Below are 27025 nucleotides of genomic sequence, written 5' to 3'. Positions count from 1 at the left end.
TCGGATGCTTCCAGTATGCTGCATCAGCAAGTTGGCGGCGCTGGAGGTTTACCGTCTGCGTGAGATGATGGGACTTTCGAGAGACTTTGAGACTTTTACCGTGCCCATGGTCTGTTCTTATCAAATTATGGTATTACTTTGCCCTGTTGTAACTATATGTTATAATTATGTGGTTTTTGTTAGTTTTTTAAGTCGATTTGTCATGTGTTTCTGTGATATCATTCTGGAAAAACGTTGTATCATTTCTTAATGCATGCATTACTAAATGACAATAAAAGAGGACTGCGTGTCCTCATAATCTAATCTAATGGTTAATTCATCTGTACGTAGTGCTTAGAGCCATTGGGAGTAGGGGAGGAGAGTCAGGAAGTGAATAGAAAGACTGGAGATGCTTGACAAGAGACAAGCATGATCAGCACTTTGGTGGGATGTGTTGATGTTGATTATGAAATCAGCCTCTATATGGTGAAGAGGGTAGCTTTCTGCTGCAGAGAAGGAGACATGTAGGTACCATGCCGGAGGTGGAGAAATTACAGAGATCAGTCTGTTGCATGCGGCAGAAGATGAACGGTGTGTAGTGAGTACAAAAGGAGCCCTTTTGCACTTGGAGAGAGAGTGAGGAGTGGAAGCAGACGTGTGTGAAAAGAGGCTGAAACTATTGAGGGTTTTGTCAGTCACTCACTTTAGCTGAAATTAGATCCATCAGCCAGTTTTAAACTGGAAAAGCACGGGCATGCAGCCAGAGGAGGAATGAAATCCTCCAGCCCTTTGTGCTGTGGAGTTGATGGTAATCAGCACAAGTAAAATAAAGCACTGACAAAGTCTGAACGCGTCAGGCTTAAGTGCTTTGGGGTATTACTCGAAAGCACTTTCCCACAGCTCTGAGATTTGCTGATGCAGCCAGAAGCCATTTGGTATTGGTATTTCATGTTTATCAACAGAAAACGTTAAAGAAAGAACAGGATACTGGGAGTATGGATGGGGAAAAGTTAAAGAGTAATATTTGCAACCAAAGGTCCTCTATATAAACTGTAGAAGATTGTGACAATAGTAAACAGTTCGGCCTAATGTTTGATTTGGAGAAGTATTCGCTTGTGGCAGGGACAGTGAGCAACATCTGCTTTCTCTTCGCCCACATTTACTGTAAGCCTCCATGAAGCAGACTGCTGAAAGCACCGCCTGCGCATAAACCAAATTTCCCTCGGGATTAATAAAGTATATCTATCTATATATGGGTAAATAATTTATAGCATCCAAGTTAACATTTATCAAACTGAAATGAAAGTCAGAATTACAGTCATCCACACCACAAAGGGGGATATCTTTAACATTTTAAAATCAACTATTTTAGTGATGGCACCAAGGATCCTTGATTGATATTAATCCCACTGAAATACCTGATGGTGAACTGATTAATGCATGTATATACTAAAACATAGATAATAGGTAATTCTGATCATTATCAGCTCCTTTTCAGTCACTAGAAGAGCCATGGGGATTGAAGATAAGTGCGGGTGCGACTTTCTTGATGAATCGACATATTGATAAAGGTAAGGGCAGTCCTTGAGAGTTTTGCTGCGGCAAATAATGTGGTGAAATAGGCCACCTAAGTACTGAAGCAGCACTTACGCCAACTGGCCCACTCTGGAGGAGCCCTCCCATACCTTACAGAGAAAGGGTCGAATATTGGGTGGTCTGCTGCGTGCTACACAGTCTCATTATTGTGGGGGCTCTGCCCTTGTCCCCAGCAGATTAGCAATGGCAGGGTGAAGGGGAGGGAGAGGACAAGGAACAAGGCACCCAGCTTCCTTTCTGGTTGTGCTATCCATGCGCAAGCCTCACCGAGACATTCATAAGTACAAACCCAGTTCCTTGTACTGTAGCTTCATAACTTCCCATGGACACCAGAGACAAAATCAGAATCGGGTTTAATATCACCAGCATATGACATGAAATTTGCTGTTTTTGTGGTAGCAATGGAAAAATAGACACCTCCCTAAAATAAAGCATCTACATTACAGCTATGGATGGAATCATGCCCAACAGCATAAAACAGTTGGCCAAACACACTTAATCCCATTCTCCTCTGTGCCTTTCTCTGTCCTGGTGTTCCATAGCAATGCCATACTAGAGAATGCGGAGTAGCAGGTGGAAGGCTGCTGACTTCCAGTCGTGGAGACTGTAGAATAACTTTGAATCAAAATCAAGTTTATTATTCAAAGTTCAAACTATATTTATTATCAAAGAATGTATAACCTTGAGATTCATCTCCTTACAGGCAGCCACAGGAAAAAAAAGAAACCCAATAGGACCCATTAAAGAAGGCCATCAAACACCTAATGTGCAAAAAAAAACCAAGTAGTGCAGCAATAAAAAGTTAGCACATCACATTTAGAACTGAGGTTCCTGAAAGTGTGTTCACAATCACAAAGTTGGTCAATGCTGCAGCTGATCTAGGAGCTTTTTAACTGCAGACCACAACCTCAGTTCAGCGCAGAGAAAAATAAACCTTGCTGAGCAGCAAGCTGAACACCAGCCCTTCCTTCACCTCTGACCTTTTCAAACTGGCCTGGTGTTTAAATCTGCCAAATATCATGTCATTCCTTGCTCTTGGACCCCGGGCCCTGCCCCTTCAATATGCTCTCGGGCCCTGGGCCCTGCCACCTTGATGCAGCCCGTACAGACCTTTCCAATTGCTTAAATCAGTCAAAGTTTGGCTCATACCTCACTCTGTCAGGCCCAGGACCCACCACTTCGATTTGGCCCATACATGCCACACCACAGCCTTTGAAACTTCACACTGCAAAAATGCCAGGTCGTACAGGCGGTTTAAAAACCCAACTCCAAAAGGGAAGTTACAGGATATTGATTGCAGTGATCTTAAATCAGAAAAAGTGTGATTAATAGAATAATTAGTAATTTTGTTTGCTGCCAGCAAGGCTTTGCTGTGTTTCAGCAGCGCCATCTTAAACCAACAGATGTCATACACATTGATATATGTCATAAAATGTGTTGTTATGCAGCAGCAGTACAGTGCAATACATAACAATTGCTATAAAATAACATAAAATGTATTAAAAAGTGCAAAAAGAGAGCAAAATAGCAAAATAAGTTTGGGACCATTCAGAAATCTGATGGTGGAGGAGAGGAAGTTGTCGCTGAAATACTGAGCGTATGTCGTCAGGCTCCTGTACTTCCTCCCTGATAGGAGTAATAGGAGGTGAACATGACCGGGATGGTGAGAGTCATTAGTGGTGGATGCATACCAGATAGTGATGCAACCACTCAGAATACTCTCCATTGTACATCTGTAGACGTGTGCTTCTCTTTGATAAAGTACCAAATCTCCTCAAGCTCTGGCTCCTGCTGTGCCTTCTTCATGATTGCATCAATATGTTGGGCCCAGGATAGATCTTCTGAGATGCTGACACCCAGGGACTTGAAGCTGCTGACCCTTTCTGCAGCCGGCCCCTCAATGAGATGGAGATAGGGCTTCTGCCCCTTTCCCCTTCAGTCCTGACAAAGGGTTCAGGCCCGAAACATTGACTGATCATTTCCACAGAGGCTGCCCGACCTGCTGAGTTCCTCCAGTGTGTTGTAAGTGTTCCCTCGCTGACGACTGCTGAGCTTTCTTCTGACTTGCCCTTCCTGAAGTCCACAATGAATCCCATGCTCTGACTGATACTGAGTGCAAGGTTGTTGTCATGACATTACTCAACCAGTTGAGTAACCATCAGTTGTGTCATTGGCAAATTCATGTATGGCATCTGAGCTGTGCCTAGCTACATAGTCATGAGTTGGACCTTTGTGTTGTGAGGAGGAGATGTCATGGAGGATGACCTCAAGCAGACAGCAATCTGCACTAGCAACAGCAAGGGTGTTGGCAAGTGGCAGGGGAGGGAATTTTCAATATTGTCTTGTTGAGAAATGAAGGAAATTAATATACCATAGAACTGCTGATATTTCTGAGATGTTGTAGTTACCTGCTGGAGAACTGTTTGTTTACACTGAGGTACTGCAGACCCTATGATAATGTGTAATCTGCTGTCTCAATGAATATTATGGTAAACTGACATTGCTTATGAGATATATGTGCTTCAAAAAGCTTTCAGGCATTGAGAGGTTGCTGTTAGTGCTGCAATGAATGCAACAAAATGACTGAGAGCCAGAGTGAGTGATTGGAGATGCCTGCTTCAATGGAAAGAATGGGCACCTGTGCAATGTCAGATGCCAAATTGTTTTCAGCGCCTTCTAAACAAGTTAACGTGCTTTGATAACTATTGCCTGGGTAGCTCTGACATTCACCATCATGAGGCTGGTCATGGCATACATTAACTCCAATTTCCCAGGCAACATCAACCCATTGCTGTTTGCCTACTAGTGAAACAGGGCTGCAGAAGATGTCATGTCCCTGGCCCTACACCTGTCTCTAGTGCAGCTGGATAGTAAAGTCATCTACATTAGACTATCATTTACTGACTACAGCTTGGCCTTCATTACTATAATTTCAAGCAAAACCATCTCCAAATTTCTCATCCTGGGACTGAACATATTGTTTGCAACTGGATCTTTGCCTTCCTGACCAACAATCAGTAAATATGGGCAGTGACACCTCCACCATGATTATTCTCAATGCTGGTGCCCCACAAGGCTGTATCCTCAATCCCTGACTCTACTCTCTGTACACTCACAACTAGGTGGCCTAATTCTGCTCTAGCTTCATCTACAAGTTTGTGGATGATACTATCATAGTCACTATATCTCAAATAACAATGAATCAGAGTACGGAAGAGAGATAGAGAGTCCGGTGACGCTATCCTGTCTCTCAGTGTCAGCAAAAGAAAAGAACTGGTCATTGACTTCAAGAAGGGCTGAAGGTCGGGGTGTGTAGTGCTTGAGTCTACATCAAAGGTTCTAAGGTTGACATATTTAAGACTTTAAGTTCCTAGGAATAAGCACCACCAATAATCTGTCCTGATCCAACCATGTTGATCCACGACTAAGGAAGCTCACCAATGCTTCAACTTCCTCAGGAGGACAAAGAAATTCAGCCTGTCCGCTTTGACCCTCACCAATTTCCATTGATGCACCATGGAAAATATCCTATCTGGATACATCACAGCTTGGCATGGCAACTGCTCTGCTTGAGCTGTAAGAAACTGCAGAGTGGTATGACACTGCTCAGGACATCATGGAAGCTAGCCTCCCCTCCAAAGAATCTGTCTACACTTCATACTGCCTTGGTAAAGTAGTCAGCATAATCCAAGAACCCACCCATTCTGGGCATTCTTTCATTCCCCCTCCCCCACTAGACAAGAATCAGAAGCTTGAAAGAACCTACGACCATGCTCAAGGACTGCTTCTATCCCACTGTTATAAGGCCATTGAACGTCCCCAAGAATGATAAAATAAACTCTTGACCTTACAATCTGCTCTGTTTTGACCTTGTGTCTTATTATCTATCTGCATGCGTTCTCCCTGTAACTGTAACACTTAATTCAGCACCGTTATCATTTCACCTTGGACTATCTCAATGCACTGTTGTACTAAATTGATCTGGAGGAATAGGATGCAAGCTAAGTTTTTCACTGTACTTTAATACATATGACTATAATAAACCAATTTACCAACTTATGACTGGGTGCAGGAGTGAGTGACTGGAGATGTCTGTCACTCCGGAGTGAATGGGCTTTGACCTCCGTGCAATGCCAGGTACCCAATTATTTTCAGACCCCTCAAATCTCATTATAACTGAGAGAGAAGCTGAGCAGTTTTAGCTGTGAGGCCAGCTTTAACTGCTGTTACCCTTTCACAGTATTATTTACCCGTTGATGTCTGCAGCCAATGAATAATGCAGTTAGCCCTGGCTGTTGTGCTACAGTTGTGAACATTAGCAGTCTGCATTGCACTCAATGGTCTTGGATTAAATGTGCTTCGCGATCCCCAGATCTGTTTTCAGTGGCTATTGAATTAGGCCTCCAGAGGCCATTAATCAAGTCAGCTGGAATCTTACCAATGTATGCTTTTTGTGCATCTTCTTCCATACCAAAGTCTCATAGGATAACATGGGTTGATCTTTCCGGATTGTACATTTCTTCGGTCTGTTTATGAAGGCAGTATTATTTTATAAAATTGGTTGTAATGGGGATCAATGGGTTACAACTGTTCTTTCTCCTCAGGGATCTGTCTACAAATCTAATCCAGATAAATGGGGGAAAGTATCCTCCAACCACTGCTTTTATGAACTGTAAATTAAATAAGTTTGGACATTCCAAATTCTCAGCAGATGCCCATAGTACAAAGTGCTATATATTAAATATCCTTTATATTACAATGATTTTTTAACATACTGACAATTTCATGCTGTGCGAACCAACCTTGGTCGCATTCTGAGCAAATTCCACGACCCTTTGTGGTAACAGACCACAGGCTTAGTAAATAGGTGCTTTTGTAATTAGTTGGTGAGTTGCAGACTAAAGTTTCATTTCTGATCATGGAAGGAGTTGAGAGAAACCTACAAAATTTGCAGATAGCAAAAATCCAGAATAAAAACAGAAAATACTGGAGATGCTGAGTGGTTCAGACAGCTCCTGTGGAGAGAGTGAGATAGGTTTCGTATGTGAGATTGATGAAATCAGTTCTGTTGAAAGGTCATTAACCTGAAATGCTAACTCTGCTTCTCTGATGTCTGACCTTTGGAATATCTCCAGCAATTTTTCTGTTTAACTTCTTGACAGGGTTTAAATTTCAATTTGAGAATTTAATACCAACAATAAAACGCTGCAAATGGTGGATATCTGAAATAAGAACAGAAGTTTGAAAACTCAGCAGGTCAGGTAGCATCTGTGAAAGGAGAAACAGAGTTAATGCTTCAAGTCTGAGAACTGACAGTGCATCTTGGACCAAACACTTTCACACTTTCTGTTTTCACAAATGTTGCCTGAACTGCTGAGTGTTTCTAACACTTCTGTTTTTATTTTGGGGTTCTCGTCCTCACCTGGACTGAGTCTACAACCAGATTAACAACAGCAGATGTATTTCCCACCAGCAGTCTCAATAACTTCAGAGGCACCTAATGAAGGAATCTTTTAACAGTTCTAATGCTAAAAGCCCAACTGCCGTCCATGGCAAAAGGTAATGTACAATGTACAAGTTTTAGAAACAGACTTTTATGGCCAGGTATAGTCAATCTTATTTCTAAATGTAATTAAATTATTTTGTAAATATGATGCACTGTTTGTTGTGATACATTACTTTCTACAAGATTTTCTCTCCTGTGAAAAATTTGAAAGCTGTTACCTCCCAAATTTTCACATTTTATAACTTCTCCAATTAGTATTCTATCATATACAGGTGCACATTCCTTTATACGAAATTCTGAAATCCAAAAAGCTCCGAAAACCGAAGTTTTTTTCGCCAACAGCTGACGTTACTCAGGTATGACGTGGCAGCACTAGCAGATGCCGCCAGACGTCAGTTGTGGCTCAGCACTCGTATTGGTTACACGTGCATTTGCTGTTCACTGATATTTTGTGTTCACTGTTGACTTTGTGTTTAATTTCACTGTGAAAATGTCAAAAAGAGCTGCAGATACCCCTATGGGTAACAATGAGAAAAAGAGAAGGAAGCATCTATCATTATCAGTAACGCAGAAAGTGGAGTTATTGCAAAAGCTTGATCGTGGTGTGTCTGTGCGGCATCTTACTGAAGAAAATAGTGTCGGAACTACCACTGTATATGATTTAAATAAACAGAAAGACAAGTTACTGAAGTTTTATAGTGACTGTGACATTCTACATTTATTCCAATAAGTCATTTACCATGTGTTTGATTCGATTCGTTTGAAGCTGTATATTTTTATGTTTTATTAGAAATAAATTTTTTCTTGTCATTATTCCTTAAACAATACAGTATAACAACTATTTACATAGCATTTACATTGTATTAGGTATTATAAGTAATCTAGAGATGATTTAAAATATATGGGAGGATGTGCATAGGTTTGGTGTGCTGCCGGGTCCTAAAGTCCACTGCACTGAGACAGGTTAAATAAGGGACTTGAGCATACGTGATTTGTGGTATCGGTGGCGGGGGGGGGGGGGGGGGGCCTCTGAAATCCAAAAAATTCTGAATTCGGAAATAGTAATAGTAGTCATACTCTATTGATCCGGGGGAAATTGGTTTTCGTTACAGTTGCACCATAAATAATAAACAGTAATAGAACCATAAATAGTTAAATAGTAATATGTAAATTATGAAATAAGTCCAGGACCAGCCTATTGACTCAGAGTGTCTGACCCTCCAAGGGAGGAGTTGTAAAGTTTGATGGCCACAGGCAGGAATGACTTCCTATGACGCTCTGTGCTGCATCTCGGTGGAATGAGTCTCTGGCTGAATGTACTCCTGTGCCCAACCAGTACATTATGTAGTGGATGGGAGACATTGACCAAGATGGCATGCAACTTGGACAGCATCCTCTTTTCAGACACCATCGTGAGAGAGTCCAGTTCCAATCCCACAACATCACTGGCCTTATGAATGAGTTTGTTGATTCTGTTGGTGTCTGCTACCCTCAGCCTGCTGCCCCAGCACACAACAGCAAACATGATAGCACTGGCCACCACAGACTCGTAGAACATCCTCAGCATCATCAGGCAGATGTTAAAGGACCTCCGTCTCCTCAGGAAATAGAGACGGCTCTGACCCTTCTTGTAGACAGCCTCAGTGTTCTTTGACCAGTCCAGTTTATTGTCAATTCATATCCCCAGGTATTTGTAATCCTCCACCATGTCCACACTGACCCCCTGGGTGGAAACAGGGGTCACCGGTACCTTAGCCCTCCTCAGGTCTACCACCAGCTACTTAGTCTTTTTCACATTAAGCTGCAGATAATTCTGCTCACACCATGTAACAAAGTTTCCTACCGTAGCTCTGTACTCAGCCTCATCTCCCTTGCTGATGCATCCAACTATGGCAGAGTCATCTGAAAACTTCTGAAGATGACAAGACTCTGTGCAGTAGTTGAAGTCCGAGGTGTAGATGGTGAAGAGAAAAGGAGACAAGACAGTCCCCTGTGGAGCCCCAGTGCTGCTGATCACTCTGTCTGACACACAGTGTTCCAAGCACACGTACTGTGGTCTGCCAGTCAGGTAATCAAGAATCCATGATACCAGGGAAGCATCCACCTGCATCGCTGTCAGCTTCTCCCCCAGCAGAGCAGGGTGGATGGTGTTGAACACACTGGAGAAGTCAAAAAACATGACTCTCACAGTGCTCGCTGGCTTGTCCAGGTGGGCATAGACACGGTTCAGCAGGTAGACGATGGCATCCTCAACTCCTAGTCGGGGCTGGTAGGCGAACTGGAGGGGATCTGAGTGTGGCCTGACCATAGGCCGGAGCAACTCCAGAACAAGTCTCTCCTGGGTCTTCATGATGTGGGAGGTCAATGCCACCGGTCTGTAGTCATTGAGGCCACTGGGGTGCAGCGTCTTTGGCACAGGGACGAGGCAGGACGTCTTCCACAGTACAGGAACCCTCCGGAGCCTCAGGCTCAGGTTGAATACGTGGCGAAGTACTCCACATAGCTGAGGGGCACAGGCTTTGTGCACCCTGGTACTGACACCATCCGGTCCTGCAGCCTTGCTTGGGTTGAGACGTTTCAGCTGTCTGAAATGCAACTGGCCGCAAGGATTTCGTATAAAGGATTGTGGGCGTGTACTAATGAAACTGGGTATTGAAACTGTACAATCTCAACTTACAAAACGGACTCTGTGGAACTACTTATGCTACACCATCCTTCTTCATGCTTTTCAACCTCCCTTCAGTTCTTGTGATGGTGGCATCTGACTTCAATTCCTTATTTCAGCCTTTGTTTTGTGCTCCATTCCACTACTGCCAATCTGTGGGTAACAGCATCTCTCGTTGCCCCTACACTTTTACTTCTGAACAATTGAAGATCCAACTTTGGCTTCAATGTCCTACCTTTGTTATACTCCTCAATCTGTCAATATCCAGTCAGTTTTTAGCTAAATGTCTTCCAGTGAAAAGGGGTGAGGAAGGTTTCAGCTTTTGTCATAGAGTCATAGAGCAATACAGCCCAGATACACGTCCTTCAGCCTAACCAGTCCTTTCTGACCCTTTTACATTGACTTCAGTTTGAGCCAAGAACATTTAGGAAGGAAAAGTTTCCATTTATGTAGCACCCAACATATCATAGAGTGCTTTTCAACCAATCATGTACTCGTTGATCGTAGTCTGCTAGTAATGTGGTAAACACAGCAGCCTATTTGCACATAGAATACAATTAATGTTAATAAATAAATATTGGCTAAGACAAGAGAAAAACAAATCCATTCTCTTTAAAATAACATCATGTGACCGTATAGTTTTATGTGAGAAAGTAGGTGGGCCTCTATTTTAATACTTACTATGAAATGTAGTACTGCCAACAAAGCAGTAATTCCCAAAGCATAATCACTTATAATTCTATATTTCTGATCCTTGAGAAGAACTGCTCCTAAAACTGTCAGTCATGACTTTGTTGCTTTAGTTTATGACGATTCTGCTGAAAAAAAATAACAGGAGAAGCTGCAGATCTGAAATAAAAGCAGCAAGTCAGGCTGCATTTGTGGAAACAATATTACAGGTTGGTCACTGACCTAACACATTGAATCTTACCTTCCTCCCATAATGACAGCTCAATTTTCCAAGTGCCATCATAATTCTGTGCTCTTGCACCAGGTTCGGTCTGTTCTGCGACATACAGGAAAGGGTGGTTAACTGAAATTGATGAATTCAGTATTGAACTCCAAGCAATACACATAAAAGTTGCTGGTGAACGCAGCAGGCCAGGCAGCATCTCTAGGAAGAGGTACAGTCGACGTTTCAGGCCGAGACCCGTCGACTGTACCTCTTCCTAGAGATGCTGACTGGCCTGCTGTGTTCACCAGCAACTTTTATGTGTGTTGCTTGAATTTCCAGCATCTGCAGAATTCCTGTTGTTTGAACTCCAAGCATGGGCTCGATGGAAGATGAGATGTTGTGCCTTGAATTTACCTTTACTGGAAAAACATAAGAGGGCAAGCAGCGATGGCTCCATCCCACATGAAGTTAATACTTTCCTGGCCAGCCTCCTTTCTTCTTATCTGTGAGCCTCACCTCATCCATTGACTTAATTACACTATTTCCCAACCGAAATCCACCCAATCTTTACACACATCCCACTGGCATTTGACTCCCGGTGCTCCACATTTCAAATTGTCTGTATTGTGTTGAAATTGTTGTTTACTTCAATTGTTTGCATGATTTGTATTTTTCTTCCCCTTGGGCATTGAGGGCTGGTCTTTTATTTATATTTTTATTCTTTTTTTATCAGGTTCTTTCTGGTTTCTTGCTTTGTCGCTACCTCTAAGCAAGCAAATCTCAAGGTTATATAATTCATACATACTTTCATAATTTTTTTAAGCGTGTCATACCAGACATTCAGCCATTCTTGTCTGGCACGTGGTGTCAGGATTAACTGGTTCGCGCCCTTGTATTATTAACGAAGCTGAATGGCTAGCTCGACACTCAACCTGGCATGGATGGAGGGCGTGCTCGGGGGTGGCCCGACCTGGATTCGAACTCAGGAACCTTCGCTCTGGCACCGATCTCACTGTGCCGCCAGCCGGCTTACCTTCATAATGAATGTACTTGAATCTTGAAATTCTTCGTCTCTTTGCTCCCTGGGCTTTGTTATTCTCTGCCGCCATGAATCCTTCTCAATCTTCCTTTTCTATATCTCCCATTGTGTGCATTCTTCTCTCCACTCAAACTACCATGAATGGTCTTGTCTTCATTGACTCATCCCAGGATCTGAAACTCACATCCTACGTAACTCAACTTCTCTTATTCTTTACTTTATTCTTTCTAGAATCTTCCATAAAACTCACTTCTGACTAATTCTTCAGTCATCACTCCTCATATCATTATTGGCATAGCTTCCACTTTCAGGGTTTATCTCTGTTAAAATTCTTGGGCTATTTTTCTGAGTTAAAATTCCATATAAATGCAAGCTGTTCTTATTAGTTCCTGATGAAAGACATGAAGTTAGACAGATGTATAACTGAGAAGTGCTTTTGGGCACATTAATAATATGCGGCCATACAGCATTACTTTGATAAAACGGATGATCAGAAACAAGCAGAGGTGAAAACTGCATCTTACTCAGCACAACTGACAATAAATTCCAAGTGCCTCATAGGTCTCAAGTATCTAACTATGGGAATGGATGCTGTTCAATAGATGGTGTTGTTTTGGAACGGTGACTTCCTAACCAGTAAGTTCTCTCCATTCATGTATGACAACACAGGTTTGGTTCTGAACCATTAAAAGCTTGTGTGTGTGTGTGAGAATTAGTCAATTTCAGCAGTAAGAATCACTCTTTACTGCTGTGCCTCAAGTTAAGCAAGACATCTGCTTCTCATTGATGTGCGATTGTCAGTGCTGGCAATGTGTCTGCTTCTGATAGTGGCATCATGTAAAGCACCAATCATTTTGCATGCAGTAGATAAGCAAAAGAAAATAAATTAGGGGGAGAGAAAGGAGAAAGAACATTACTTTGTACTTCACTTGTGAGTGCTTAATAACACCTATGTTTTGATTGCTTGGCTTAATTGCATTATTTCCCAGCCATTCGTTGCATCAGCATGGCATATTGATTAGTTCAGTCAGTGAGAAAGTAATAATGAACTAATGAAAACTAAATGATCTCATAAGAATGGGTAATAATACAGCCATCATAATTAGCTATAACTTCAGATTGCTGGCCACATGCTCTGAACTTGTTAATTAATGACTAATTCGTGTATATAGTATACAGTATTGAAACTAGTACATTTATAAAATGGTATGATTAGCAGCTTGCTCAGAGTTAAGGAGCAAAAGGTGTAGTTTATCAAAGAGGTGGATTAATACATAAAATGTTGATTCTACCTTTACTTTCTTTTCTGGTTGTGTGTTTGATATTTGCCACTCACATGTACAAAAGAGTTATCCACTGGAATCCAGCTAATGTGTTGGATCTATTGCCTATACTCGAGAATGAAAGTCACCCCAACCTCAATAGTCCAAACTATAGTATGCAGACAGTGCTTGGTTATGTGTGTTTTCAAAGGCTAAGCTGCAAGACATCATTTACCAGAGCAAAGAAGTTTGTGAGAGGGGTCTGCTATTCTATCCCGTCTTGACAATGAAGATCTCTTGTAATATCCTGAAAGACATGGATCACTTCTGGTACCTCAGCAAAGGCAGACAGTGATTATGAAATCGGTGTCTCTAGTGCTTCTGCACTTTATCTCTCGAGAACAGAATCTCTGACCATCCAAGGAAAAGATTCAGTCCTCAAACTATGTACAAATCTCACATGTCTACCAGGCAGCAGGTACTCCTGTCATCTTATCTGCTTCTGAGACTGGGTCTTTACTTTACTTTATTACTTTATTGTCAACAAACAATTGATACTAGAGCGTACAATCATCACAGTGATATTTCATTCTGCGCTTGGCACTCCCTGGAGTACAAATCAATAGTAAATATAATAAAAATTTAAATTATAAATCATAAATAGAAAATGGAAAGTAAGGTAGTGCAAAAAAACCGAGAGGCAGGTCCGGATATTTGGAGGGTATGGCCCAGATCCGGGTTAGGATCCGTTCAGCAGTCTTATCACAGTTGGAAAGAAGCTGTTCCCAAATCTGGCCGCATGAGTCTTCAAGCTCCTGAGCCTTCTCCCGGAGGGAAGAGGGCCGAAAAGTGTTTTGGCTGGGTGGGTCGTGTCCTTGATTATCCTGGCAGCACTGCTCCGACAGCGTGCGGTGTAAAGTGAGTCTAACGACGGAAGATTGGTTTGTGTGATATGCTGCACCATGTTCACGATCTTCTGCAGCTTCTTCCGGTCTTGGACAGAACAACTTCCATACCAGGTTGTGATGCACCCCTGAAGAATGCTTTCTACGGTGCATCTATAAAAATTAGTGAGGGTTTTAGGGGACAGGCCAAATTTCTTTAGCTTTCTCAGGAAGTAAAGGTGCTGGTGGGCCTTCTTGGCAATGGACTCTGCTTGGTTGGACTAAGTCAGGTCATTTGTGATATTGACCCCGAGGAACTTAAAGCTTCTGACCTGTTCCACCTGCGCACCACCGATGTAGATGGGGTCATGCGGTCTGCTACTTCTTCTGAAGTCAACAACCAATTCCTTCATCTTGCTGACGTTGAGGGATAGGTTATTGTCTTCGCACCATGCCACCAGGTTCTTAATTTCCTCTCTGTACTCAAACTCATCATTACCCGAGATTCGGCCTACAATTGTGGTGTCATCAGCAAACTTATATATTGAGTTCGATGGAAACTTTGCTACACAATCATGGGTGTACAGTGAGTACAGCAGGGGGCTGAGTTCACAGCCTTGTGGGGTACCGGTGCTCAGAGTGATTGTAGAGGAGAGCTTGTCCCCTATTTTTACAGCCTGGGTCCTGTCTGTGAGGAAGTTGAAGATCCAGCTGCAGATCTTAGTGCTAAGGCCCAGGTTTCAGAGCTTTGGAATCAGTTTATTTGGAATGATGGTATTAAAGGCAGAGCTGTAGTCAATGAAAAGGAGCCTTACATATGCGTCTTTATTCTCCAGGTGTTCTAAGGAGGAATGTAGGGCCAGAGAGATGGCATCTGCCATTGACCTGTTGCTCTGGTAGGTGAATTGCAAAGTGTCGAGGTTGACCTTTCAGGCTATGGTTGATGTGTGCCATAACGAATCACTCGAAGCGCTTCATAGCAATTGATGTCAGAGCCACAGGTCGATAGTCATTCAGGCATGCCACCTTGCTCTTCTTCGGCACCAGGATTATCGTTGCCTTCTTAAAACATGAGGGGATCTTAGACTGAAGCAGGGAGCAGTTAAAGATGTCAGCAAACACTCCAGCTAGCTCATTTGCACAGGCCCGGGGAACCCGTCCCGCGATGCCATCTGGGCCTGTCGCCTTCGTTGGATTTATCTTCAGGAAGGCCCTTCTAACATCCTCCTCGGTGACGATGAATCTCGATGCCACCAGGTCCGGTTCATCCGGAGGGGGCAGGATGCTCCTCTTCTGTTCGAATCTTGCGTAGAATACGTTAAGTTCGTCAGGAAGAGAAGCGCCACAGTTATTGATATTCCTAGCCTTTTCTTTGCGCCCAGTGCTCACAGCAAGCAAGTCAAGGGGTATTGAAACTGTAATTGAAAATCAAAAACTGCAGCTTTTGAAACTGTAGAGTAAAAACAGCAAATGCTGCTAATACTCAGCAGGTCAGGCATCTGTGGGAAGAGAAACAAAACTAATGATTCAGATTGAAGCCACTTTGTCCGACAAAATAGTCTTTGGCCTGAAATTTTAGCTCTTTTTCTCTTCCCACAGATGTAGCCTGATCTGCTGAAGTTTTCCAGCATTATTATTTCAGAGTCCTCTGCCAGTCTGACGTCTGCAGCATTGAGGTTTAATTACGCTCAGTTGATTGGTGCAAGCAGACCTGTTATAGTCTTGTCATGGGACGAGATTACCGAATGAATGAAAGCCTCATAGATTCAAGCATATTCTCAAAACTCTTTGAAAAAGTTCAATGTACTCAGCAACAACTGAGGGTCCCTGGAAAATGATTACTCATAGTGGAGAAGGAGTATTCTAGTTGACGTCAAGAACCTCAGGTCCTTGTATTGAAAGTACAGTATGTAAGCCCAGCATAAACAGTAGTGGATGCACACCACCTCAAAGATTACCCACCTAGTCAAGTATACTTGTCCCCACCTTTGGCAGTGTTGGTGTGTCCCACTTGGGCCATGTCTTTTACACAGAACCTAAAGAGTAAGAGTGGAAGCAACCCATCCTGAAAGACTGCCAAAGATCAGTTTTGAATGACAGTAACATTTATCTTAAATCGCTAACTCTTTCACTTGAATGATTAAATGAGGAACAATGGATTACCTAGGTGCCTGCCCAACCAAAGGAGAAGATGCAGAATATTGAGCGATTCAATGCAGTTCAGGTCCAGCTGTTTTCTGTCATGAATCAACGGTGTCTCTAGCGCTTCTGCACTTTTTCTCTTGAGAACAGAATCTAGGCTGATAGTTCATAGTAGGGATTGAAAAATTGTATTGCTTGAAGATGGAAGAAAAAACTTTTTGACTTTAATCAACAACTTCAATAGATTCAAAGTAGTAGCCAATATATGCACATGAGATTGGTGTTAGCTTCTAGGGTTAAAATAATTTCATTCCGTTCTTAGAGTGAGGCATTAATAATTATCTCCCTGTGAAAATGAGTGTATAAGATTCCACCACATTATTTGAAAAAAAACATTGGGGCTAGGCTATCTCAGTTAACAAATATTCCCTGACCAACATTTATCTTTCCATCACTGAGAAAAATTAACTGCTCAGTCATTTCCCTCTGCCTGTGGGATTATAATTTCAACATAGAAACATAGAAAGCCTACAGCACAATACAGGCCCTTCGGCCATAATGCTGTGCCGATCATGTGATTTATAAGTACTAATGTGTTGCTATCTTGTCTACGTTAGAACAGGCTGCAGATACTTAGAGGTGAAAGGTGAAAAATGCCTCCATATACCATATGTGGCTAGGCACAGCTCAAATACCATCTATAAATTTGCTGATGATACAACCATTGTTGGAGGAATCTCAGGTGATGACGAGAGGGCGTACAGGAGTGAGATATATCCACTAGTGGAGTGGTGTCGCAGCAACAACCTTGCACTCAACGACAGTAAGACTAACGAGCTGATTGTGGACTTCAGGAAGGGTAAGACGAAGGAATGCATACCAATCATCATAGAGGGATCAGAAGTGGAGAAGGTGAGCAGTTTCAAATTCCTGGGTGTCACGATCTCTGAGGACCTAACCTGGTTATTGATGCAGCTACAAAGAAGGCAAGACAGCGACTATACTTCATTAAGAGTTTGAAGAGATTTGGTATGTCAACGCAAACACTGAAAAACTTTAATAGGTGTACTGTGGAGAGCATTCTGACAGGCTGCATCACTATCTGGTATGGGGGTGGGTGGGTGGTGAGGGGGGCTATTGCACAGGACTGAAAGACGCTTCAGAGGGTTGGAAATTTAGTCAGCTCCATCTTGGGTACTAGCCTACAAAGTACCCAGGACATCTTCAAGGAGCGGTGACTCAGAAACACAGCGTCCATTATTAAGGACCCCCAGTACTCAGGGCATGTGCTTGTCTTGCTGTTACCATCAGGTAGGAAGCCTGAAGGCACACACTCAGCGATTCAGAAACAGCTTCTTCCCCTCTGCCAGCTGATTCCTAAACGGACATTGAACCCGTGAACACCACCTCACTTTTTTATTATTTCTGTTTTTGCATGATTTTTAATCTATTCACTATATGAATACTGCATTTTATTTATTTATTTATTTTCTTCTGTATTATGTATAGCATTGAACTTCTACTGTTAAGTTAACAAATTTCACAACACATGCCAGTGATAATAAACCTGATTCTGATTCTGATTTTTATATATATATATATATATATACATACACACACACACATATACACACACACACACACACACACACACACACACACACACACACGTATATATACATACACACACACATATACATATATACATACACACACAGTAATATGTATTTAAATGAGATACAAAACAAATTAGAACACTACCAAAACTTCTCTCATCCACATATTATGTGGAAATATAGCCCAGTGAATTCTGTTTAACTTAAAGCTTTCACCAAGCTGACAGTGATTTTTTTTGACTTTTCAGCCAGTTTCTCCCAGCATTACCTCTGTACTAATTGCCAATAAATCAATAAATCCCATCAATAAATCCAAAAGCCTTATATTACTCTAAAATTAACAGTCTAATCTGTTTGAGGACTGTCTCCATTTTCCCCTACAGCTCATGTTGTAATCCTATATTTAGATAGAATTGTCATCAGAAAAGACAATAGAAAACACAGGGTTTTTTTAAGTTTCCCAGCATTTTGAACCTTGTTGGTTCGTATCCAGTCAGTGTTCTAGAATGTCAATCATAAAAATACCATCTTATGCCATTCAATTAAAGAGTAATGCTGATCTTTTGAAATTGAACTGTTCAGGTACTGGGTTTCAGCAACCGAGTCCAAGTGGCACATTGTATCATGGGAACCAGGTTTCAGTGGCTGCTATGAGAGAGCTGTATTACAACAAAGCCTAGTGCCAACTTAGGTCATGTAATCAGATATTCCCTCTGTAAAGTGTTATAGAGTATTTTCTCAAAGTGAAAAGTGAATTACTAAGAGCAGCTTGATTGGCCATGACTATTATTAAGCCAAGAGCCATAACACTGTGAAAACTAGGCATTAACTCATTGTGATAATTTGAGTTAAGAAAATGTGATCTCCTTAGACCCACTTTGATACTCTTCATGGAAAATTAATGTAGAGACATGGCAATCTGAACAATTCATTTTCATTTGTTTTTTATATTACAAATTGGCAAACTGCATTGGCAAATTAATTGAGATATATTAAGTACAATTCTGACCCAGAGTCTGCTTTGAGTGCAGAGATTATCTGGGACAATTACATTCCAGGATATATTTGTTCTCAGGAGGTTTTGTGTTAAGCTCAGGTTTCTATTACCACACATTTGAAAGTGGCCAGATTTAAAATCTACCATAAATTAGCAGCATCAGGCAGCTTTTAAAGGCAAGGATTTCAGCTGCTTTTTAGGCTGGTGGCAACTGCACTACTAGCTAACTTGCACTGACCTCTTCAACAGCAACACACAAAGTGCTGGAGAAACCCCTCAGGTCAGGCAGCTTTGATGGAGGGACTGGACATTCACTTGACTGTCTTATTTCCCCCCATAGACACCACCTGATCCACTGATTTTCCTCCAGAGTTTTGTGCTTGCTGCAGTTTACAGCATCTGCAGCCTCTTGTGTCTCTGTAACCTATTCCACCTATAGATAGCTGGTTCACCTTCATACACTAGCATTGTCTTGTGAAGGGAAGAGGGACAAAAAATGACAAGTCTTTATGTCGAAAGGCACTGTAATCTCTCCCACTTTCCCCAAAATACTCGGACTGCCTTTTAAAAAAACCACTGTTGACAAAAGTCTTAAAACTCTTCTTACTGTTAGATACATTCAAAACTGTTCAAAGAGATTGAAATTTCAAGTTTAATTATAGGCAATTTGTACTAAAAATTAAAATTATTAAGGTGACGTTAACTTCATAAATCCTTTACTTGTAAGTTACTCTTTTACTCAGGGTCAGCAACTCATTCAATTATAATGTATGAGGCTGAAAAATAAGAGCTGGCTTGTGCTAGCTGTTAGTGGCTCTGTACGGAATTGCTATCTTTAGGTAGGTAACATTTGAGCCAATGTGTCTGGCCAACCACCTGTGAGCAAGTTGTCATTAACCAAAAATTCTTCTTGAAGATAACTTACACAACCATTTACCACTTGGATTACTGTAAAGTAGTCCCATTCTTACTAAATTGAAATAAAATATTATTTATTTTTCTTTTCAACAGTTTTATTAATTACTTGCATAGACAAAAACAAAATACATTATGATATTATGGAAACAGAAACAAGATTGAAATGTCCCATAACTATGTATAGTAAATTAACCATAATATTGAAAAGGTATATTTTATTCTAATCTAAAGCAAAATCAAAACCTCATAACAAAATGAAAAGAGAAAAAAAATTATTTTTTAAAGCTTGATTTTCTGTCTTTGAATCTCAAAGAAAGACATTTATTTTTAGAAGCTACTCAAGTGCTTACAAATGTACTAAATTAGCTCACAAACTCACAATGATGATCAATTAATTCTCGAGGCTTTGGTCAGTCTATTGAGTGGAGTCAGTTGTTCCAACCCCGCAGGAAAGCTTGAGAACCTACCCAATCTGTGCCAGATAGATTTACTTTAGGGTGATTTCAGGTGAAATGTGCTTTTAAAAAAAAGTGTAGCGGAAACTCCTGTTCCTAAATATGTTCAACGGTATTCTAGATCTAAGTGCCAGCTGGTGCAGCCATGAAGTCCCAATGCTCATGTATAGAAGGTCAGTTCAGTCAGCCGTCAATGGTTGGAATGGTAAAGCAGCTACTACATTTGGCTTCAATACTGCCAACAAAAGAATAGAGAAAAAGCACAGCGGTGCTGGAAAATGGTATCTGTAGCTGTCAGATTCACTGATCTTGTCTTCCGTGTTTGAACCACTTGTGGACACTTATGATCTAAGATCAAGCATGGCCAATGTTGGCAAACTGCTTTCGATTCATACTCAGCAGGAGCATTGGCTTGCATTCCTTGCATTAATGTAATTTAAAGTAATTTTACTTCTCTATTAAGGTGCTAAAAGCAAATTATTCATGTTTTAAATCCAATTTTGTTTCCATTAAAACTTCTGTGTTCTAATGTCCAACAACCTGTGACCTCTCCTCTATGACTATGACATTAGAGTCATTGGAGCTAAACATGCCCTTCAGCCCATCTATTCTATCCCAAGCTATTATTCTGCCTAGTCCCGTCAACTTGTATGTAAACAATAGCTCTCCATATGCCTCCCAGGGGTATTGGAGCTATGGCTTAAATTATATTTTTCAGATAAAATTGGCAGAAAAGTTCCCCCCTCCCCCCCGTAAGAGCTTATGAGGACATTAAAAGCAACTTTGAGGACTACTGGTGCTGGAGGATATACTATGAAAATTAACAGTGAGCAGGTCTTCCAGCCTTCTTTAAACTAATTGTTCTTAGATACTGAGAAGTATTGGGTTGAAGACCGACAGCCAACACACTTGCCGTGATAACTTTCTCAAATCTTTTAGAACCTACATTGCCCCTACACCATCTCCATCACTGTCATTCGTGTCTGTAAACAATCTTTCCAGGTGAGCCAACTTGGAAAGTTCATCTGTAAACTTGCCAGGACCATCTATTCCCAACAGTCTCAGTGCGGCCTCATCTACATTGGTAAGACCTAATGCAGACTGAGGGACTTTTGTCAAATATCTTCACTCTGTCTGCCACAAAAGGCAGGATCTCGCGTTGGCCACACATTTCAATTTGACTTCCCCTTCCCATTCTGACATATCTGTCCATGGCCTCCTCTACTGCCATGATACCAAACTCAGGTTGGAGGAACAACACTTTATTTTCCATCAGAGTCACCTCCAAGCTGATGGAATGAACATTGATTTCTCTAACCTCTAATAATTTCTGCCGCATCCATCCTTCTCTCTTTTTCCATTCCCTGTTCTGGTTACACGCTACTCCCTTTTCTTCTCTTCACCTGCCAATTGCCTCCTTCTGGTTCCCCTCCTCCTTCCCTTTCTTCCCTGGTCCACTGGCCTCTCCTATTAGATTCCTTCTTCTTCGGCCCTTTGCATCTCCAACCTATCCATTCCCAGCTTCTTACTTCATCCCCCCTCCCCCCTGCACCCTCCCCCACACACACATACACTCACTCACACACACACACACACACACACACACACACACACACACACACACTCACTCCCCCTCCCCCTCCCCCTCCCCCTCTCCCTCTCCATCTACATCTCTCTCTCCCTCTCCATCTACATCTACATCTACATCTCTCTCTCCCTCTCCATCTACATCTACATCTACATCTCTCTCTCCCTCTCCCCTGCCCCTCTTCCCTCTCCCCTCTTCCCTCTCCCCTCTCCCTCTCCCTCCCTCCCTCCCTCCCTCCCTCCCCCTCTCCCTCCCCTCTCCCTCCCCTCTCCCTCCCCCTCTCCCTCCTCCTCTCCCTCCCCCTCTCCCTCCTCCTCTCCCTCCCCCTCTCCCTCCCCCTCTCCCTCTCCCTCTCCCTTTCCCCCTCCCCTCCCTCACTCTCCCTCTCTCTCTCTATCTCTCTATCTCTCTATCTCTCTATCTCTCTATCTCTCTCTCTATCTCTCGCTCTCTCTCTATCTCTCTCTCTCTCTCTATCTCTCTCTCTATCTCTATCTCTATCTCTATCTCTCTGTTTCCGGTTCTGAAGAAGGCTTCAGCGCAAAACGTGGATTGCTTATTCCCCTCCATAGAAGCTGCTTGACTTGCTGATTTTCTCCAGAATTTTGTGTGTGTTGCTCTAGAATAACATTTTGTGTTCAAGCAGCTTCCTATTGTGTAATCCGGCCTAAGTAACAATATGACAAAGTTTTCTTTACCATTCCATCTCTCCTTTGTTATCAGTTACCCCAACTTTCAACTGTCTGCCTGAAGCAAGATCCAGACAATATTCAGAACTGTGTCGGCATTTTAAAAGAAATGGTCACCTTTAACAAGACAGAATATAGTATGACCGTATTGTTTATGTTTTTGAGAGTAATACGGACAAGATGGAGTGTTTCTGCTAACGTGGCTGTATGGAACAAGGGGCATTACAACAGACTAAATGGTCACCAATTTAGACCATAAGATATAGAAGCAGAAGTAGGCCATTCGGCCCATTGTGTCTGCTCTGCCATTCAATCATGGACTGATCCAATTCTTCCAGTCATCCCTATTCCCCTGCCTTCTCCCCATATCCTTTGATGCCCTGGCTAATCAAGAACCTGTCTATCTCTGCCTTAAATGCACCGAATGACTTGGCCTCCACAGCCGCTCATGGCAACAAATTCCATAGATTTACCACCCTCTGACTAAAGTAATTTCTCCATATCTCTGTTCTAAATGGATGTCCTTCAATCCTGAAATCGTGCCCTCTTGTCCTAGGCTCTCTTCCCATGGGAAATAACTTCACCATATGTAATCTGTTCAGGCCTTTTAACATTCTATGAATTCCCCCCTCATTCTCCTGAACTCCAGGGAATACAACCCAAGAGCTGCCAGACGTTTCTCATACCCTTTCATTCCTGGAATCATTCTCGTGAATCTTCTCTGAACCCTCTCCAATGTCAGTATATCCTTTCTAAAATAAGGAGCCCAAAACTGCACACAGTACTCCAAGCAACACACACAAAATGCTGGTGGAACGCAGCAGGCCAGGCAGCATCTATAGGAAGAAATACAGTCAACGTTTCGGGTCGAGACCCTTCATCAGGACTAATGGAAAAAAGAGATAGTAAGAGATTTGAAAGTGGGAGGGGGAGGGGGAGATCCAAAATGATAGGAGAAGACAGGAGGGGGGGGGGATGAAGCCAAGAGCTGGGATATTGATTGGCAAAAGGGATACAAGGCTGGAGAAGGGGGAGTATCATGGGACTGAAGGCCTTGGAAGAAAGAAGGAAAGGGAGAGGAGCACCAGAGGAAGATGGACAACAGGCTAGGAGTTATTGTGAGAGGGAAAGAGAAAAAAATAAATAAATAAATTTACAACAAATTATCCTTGTAAGCGGAACAAGTGCTACACCTGCCCTTACACTTCCTCCCTCACCAACATTCTGGGCCCCAGACAGTCCTTCCAGGTGAGGCGACATTTCACCTGTGAGTCTGCTGGTGTGATGTACTGTGTCCGGTGCCCCTGGTGCGGCCTTCTATATGTTGGTGAGACCTGATGCTTATTGGGAGACCGCTTTGCTGAACACCTACACTCTGTCCACCAGAGGAAGCAGGATCTCCCAGTGGCCACACATTTTAATTCCATGCCCCATTCCCATTCCAATATGTCAATCCATGGCCTCCTGTACTGTCAAGATGAAGTCACACTCAGGTTGGAGAAACAACACCTTATATTCCGTCTGGGTAGCCTCCAACCTGATGGCATGAACATTGATTTCTCTAACTTCTGTTAATGCCCCTCCTCCCCTTCTTACCCCATCCCTAATTATTCATTTATTATTTTCTCTCTTTCCCTCTCACAATAACTCCTTGACTGTTCTCCATCTTGCAGTAGGTTAGTCAGGCAGGATTTTCCTTTCAGGAAACCATGCTGGCTTTGGCCTATCTTGTCATGTGCCTCCAGGTATTCCTTAATTTCATTCCTAACAATCGATTCCAACAACTTCCCAACCACTGATGTCAGCCTAACAGGTCTATAGTTTCCTTTCTGCTGCCTCCCACTCTTCTTACATAGCAGAGTAACATTTGCAATTTTCCAGTCATCTGGTACAATGCCAGAATCTATCGATTCTTGACAGATCATTGTTAATGTCTCGGCAATCTCTCCAGCTACTTCCTTCAAAACCCGAGGGTGCATTCCATCAGGTCCAGGAGATTTATCCACCCTCAGACCAGAGCACCTTCGTAGTCGTAAGTTTCACTGCACAATCTTCACTTCCCTGACACTCTTGAATTTCAGGCAGAGACGAGGACTGATGTATTCTCTCATGATCCTTGAGAATTTCTACCTCAGAAACCTATAGAGATGGGATCAGTAAATATTTGCAGATACAAGGGAGCTTAAGGGGTATAGAGGGACAGCAAGAAAGTGGCATGGAGAATGAGGTTGGATCAGCCAGGAGCTAAATGAACAGCAGAGGAGAGGGTCCAATTTGTCACAGCGGCAAGGTGAACAGTGGCTTCCCAGCCCATCCCACCTGTACAGAATCAGTCAGACGATCTCTTCATGTTCCAGATCCAAACAAGTCAAGAATATTATTGGGATCAACACCTTGCACTTAGCCACTTCCACCCTCTCCCATATGGAGCCAGCCAACAACAGTGTTGGGCAGTAAGGGTGATCCTGATTGGCAGCAGAAGTAAAACAGGAACTGGGTATCACATTCAGAGGATAGCAGCAGCAACAATGGAAGCAGCTTCAGGAGCAGGAGGAGAGGTGGTTGCCATTACCTGAGGAGCATGTAGTATGGAGCAGGAGAACAGAGCACAGCGGTGGAGGCAGTAACAAGAGAAATTACAATGAGCTGAGCAAAAATCTCATGAGAGGAGCCAGGAGTTCTGGAGAGGCAGCAGGATGCTACAGCCAAAGGAGCCTTTTTTGCACAGAGCACTTTCCTGTCTAGCTATTCAGTGTAAGTTTACTTTGTGAAATTTCCTGCATAATTGCAGTAACTTTATACACCCACTCAGAACACAATACATGCTGTCTTTTTGTATTGTCTTCAGCAAGCGTGCTAAAAGTGGTTTGTTCTAGACAGGGGCTCATTAACTGTGCAGGGTGGCTTTCAGCAGGATCACAATTGAACTGAGGGAAATATGCCACGAATAAATTATAGTGATGATAAACAACCTCCCTGAACATTCCTGTAATCTGCTTTGAGAGCCCATTAGATAAGGTATTGGGAAATAATGTAAGGGAAGACACCAGGGTTTCCACTCTTTCAGCCAGGCAGTCCTGACTTGATTATGTACTGATGAGTTTGAAGCAGTCTCCATGCCTCACCAGGCACCTTCCTCCAGTAAATCAACAAGTTGTTTTGTTTCTGTTGGTTTCCCCTCTCGCTGTGTGACGCCTCTCTGTCCCTTTATTGGGAAGAGAGAGAGCCTGTGGCATGTCGAGTTGTTGGGTGAACGATTAGTTCTTATTGTACTGTAGATCACGGTCTCTCTTGGGGCTTTGCTGTTGCTTGGCTTGTGGGTGCTGATGCTGTTTGCCGAAATAAGTGGGGGAATGGGAGGGGGAGGGTTGACGCTTTGCTGCTGCTTGTCCATGGAGGGGTGAGAAGGGGGTTTGGGGTTCTAACATTTTCACTGTCATTCATTCTATGGGGTGCTCTTCTGTTTATGTGGGTGTCTGCCAAGAGCAAGAATTTCAGATTTTATATTGTATACATTCTCTAATATTAAATGGAACTACTGAACTATTGGCCTGCCTAATGATAAGACAGGCCAGACACTGAGAGTGGGGTTGGATGCTGGTGGTGGCAGCACCTACCCGAGGTCGTGGGAACAGGGCCACGAGAGTAGGGCATTGGTGTTAGTGGTCGCTACATGGTACTTTGGCAGGTCAAAGGCAGCAGGAGCAGACGTTACAACGTATATCGTCCAACCTGTGTCATATCCCTCTTTGCCCTGTCCACTACAATTATGTGCTACAGTGCTTGCTCAAACCAGAATTGGCAGTAACATTTCTGCTGCCAACCATCAGGAACCCAATTTATCTCCACCAGTATCAGAAATATAGCGCAAAATACCTGCTCCCACTTCACCGTCATTGCCAGTGAAGCAGAGGGAAAAATGAAATGTTATTTAAAGAAATAAATTAGTGATTATGTCATCTCTGGAACTACCTTAATTGCTGTCACCAACCAAGCCTCTTGCACCATAGATCGTTAGCATAGGTGGTGATAAATCAAGTACCAGCTCAGCATTGGCTAAACCACCCCTCTTTTTTTCTAATGACATGTTTCACCCTTTATTGTTTTACTAAGACTCACACAATGATAAGGTCACTATCTGTGTATTGCAGGTATCAAACAGAAGTGTATAATATTGATAGGCATAGGTATGGTGGATGGTCAGAATCTTATTCCAAGGTTAGAAATGTTATGTACTAGAAGATATGTCTTTAATGTACGGGGGAAAGTTTAAAGGAAACATATGGTGCAAGTCTTTTTCTTTTATGTAGAGTGGTATGTGACTGGAAAGGGCTGCCGGGGTGGCAATGGAGGCAGATACGATAGTGGTGTTTAAGAGGATATAAGCCAAACACATGAATGTGCAGAGAAAGTCAGAGTACATTTAATATCAAAGAATGTATAAATTATATAACCTTGAGATTTGTTTGCTTACAGGTAGCCACAAAGCAAGAAACCCAAAAGAACTCAATTAAAGAAAAATGCAGGGATACAGATTATTTACAGGCAGAAGAAATTTAGTTTAATATGGCAATGTGCTTATGGCAGACATTTTGATCTGAGAGTACTCTTCCTATGCTATGCTGTTCTTTTTATCTGCCACAAAAGCAGGATTTGCCAGTGGCTTTGTCCATTGCAAAGGTAGCATCTCCTAGTAGCCCTGTCTGCCGCAAAAGGCAGGATCTCCTGATGTCTGCCCATTGAGATTCAACTCGCAGTCCCATTCTGAGGTATCTTTCTGTGGCCTACTGCCAG

General features: G+C 42.5%; 1 protein-coding gene across 4 annotated transcripts in view; it reads left to right on the top strand.

Annotated features, from left to right (window-relative positions):
* Window positions 1-27025, top strand: part of pik3r3b (phosphoinositide-3-kinase, regulatory subunit 3b (gamma)) — a 598971-nt gene that overhangs the window by 257722 nt on the left and 314224 nt on the right. The window contains exon 1 of one of the 4 annotated variants that reach the window (XM_072273713.1): window positions 1533-1550. The exons of the other annotated variants lie outside the window; for them this stretch is intronic. The gene's annotated coding sequence lies outside the window, so the exon portion shown is untranslated. Of the gene's footprint in view, window positions 1-1532; window positions 1551-27025 lie in introns of those variants that run through there. 4 annotated transcript variants of the gene reach the window in all.

Source organism: Mobula birostris, chromosome 12 (assembly GCF_030028105.1).
Source record: "Mobula birostris isolate sMobBir1 chromosome 12, sMobBir1.hap1, whole genome shotgun sequence".
Lineage (NCBI taxonomy): Eukaryota > Metazoa > Chordata > Chondrichthyes > Myliobatiformes > Myliobatidae > Mobula > Mobula birostris.
The sequence above is the reverse complement of the archived record's forward strand: the minus strand, read 5'-3'. Positions and strand labels throughout refer to the sequence as shown.